This window comes from Bison bison, unplaced genomic scaffold, assembly GCF_000754665.1.
Source record: "Bison bison bison isolate TAMUID 2011002044 unplaced genomic scaffold, Bison_UMD1.0 scf7180017864537, whole genome shotgun sequence".
NCBI classification, from domain to species: domain Eukaryota; kingdom Metazoa; phylum Chordata; class Mammalia; order Artiodactyla; family Bovidae; genus Bison; species Bison bison.
The window spans coordinates 263,296-264,747 of NW_011495085.1; positions in this window are offsets into that span (position 1 = coordinate 263,296).

Consider the following 1,452-nt stretch of genomic DNA (forward strand, 5'->3'; position numbering starts at 1 on the left):
CAAATTATTTTAGTGGAAGATATTCAATTTACAATATTGGGTAATTTTTTGCCTTACATCAACAAGAGTCAGTCAGCAGTACACATGTGTTCCCGCATCCAGAACCTTCCTCCCACTTCACTCCCCAGACTATTGTTCTTTGTTGTCCCAGAGCACTGGCTTTGGGTGCCCTGGATCATGCACTGAACTTGCACCAGTTATTTGTTTATGTATGGTCATGTACATGTTAAAATGCTATTCTCTCAAATCATCCCACCATTGCCCTCTCCACAGAGCCCCAAAGTCTGTTCTTTCCATCTCTGTCTCTTTTGCTGCCCAGCATGTAGGATCATTGTGACCATCTCTCCAAATTACACACATATGCATTGCTACACAGTATTTGTATTTCTCTTTCTGATTTTATTTCATTCTAGAACTGGCTCCTGTTTCACCCACCTCTTTAGAATGGACTCAAATGCATTCCTTTTCACAGCTGAGTAATAGTCCATCGTATAGATATACCACCACTTTCTTGTCCATTCATCTGCAGTGAATATCTAGATTGCTTCCATGTCCTAGCTATCGTAAATAGTCGTGGGATGAATATTGGCGTACATGCATCTCTTTCAGTTCTGCTTTCCTTGGGGTGTATGTAAGCGGTGGGATTGCTGGGTCATACAACGGTTCTATTTCCAAGTTTTTTAGACATCATATGATTTATTGTGGTTATACCAGTTTTCATTCCTACCAATAGTGTAAGCTGGTTACCTTTCCACTCCCTCTCGAGAGTTTCTTGTTTGAGACTTTGGGTGATGGTCATGATGACCAGTGTGAGATGACATCTCATTGTGGTATTGACTTTCATCTCCCTGATAATGAGTTATGTTTAGCATTTGTCCTGTGTTCATTAGCCATCTGTATACCTTCTCTGGAGAAATGTCTATTTAGTTCTTCTGCCCACTTTTTAATCGGGTTCTTTGTTTTTCTGGTATTGAGTTGCATGAGCTGCTTGTTTATGTGGGAAATTAACTCTTGGGCAGTTGTTTGATTTGTTGTAATTTGCTCCAGTTCTGAAGGCTGTCTTTTCACCTTGCTTAGAGTTTTCTTCACTCTGCAGAAGCTTAGAAGTTTCAATCAGTCGCTTTTGTTTCCTTCTGTTTTTATTTCCATTACTCTGGGAGGTGGGACATAGAGGAGGAGATCTTGCTGTGATTTCTGTCAAAGAGTGTTCTGCCTATGTTTTTCTCTAAGAACTTTATAGTTTCTGGTCTTCCACATAGGTCTTTAATCCATTTTGCATTTATTTGTGTGTATGCCATTAGAAAACATTTCATTCTTTTAATGTGGTTGACCTGTTTTCCCAGAACTGCTTGTTCAAGAGGCTGTCTTTTCTCCATTGCATATTTATGCCCCCTCTGTCAAAGACAAGATGGCCGTGGGTGTGTGGCTTCATCTCTGGACTTCCTATTTTGT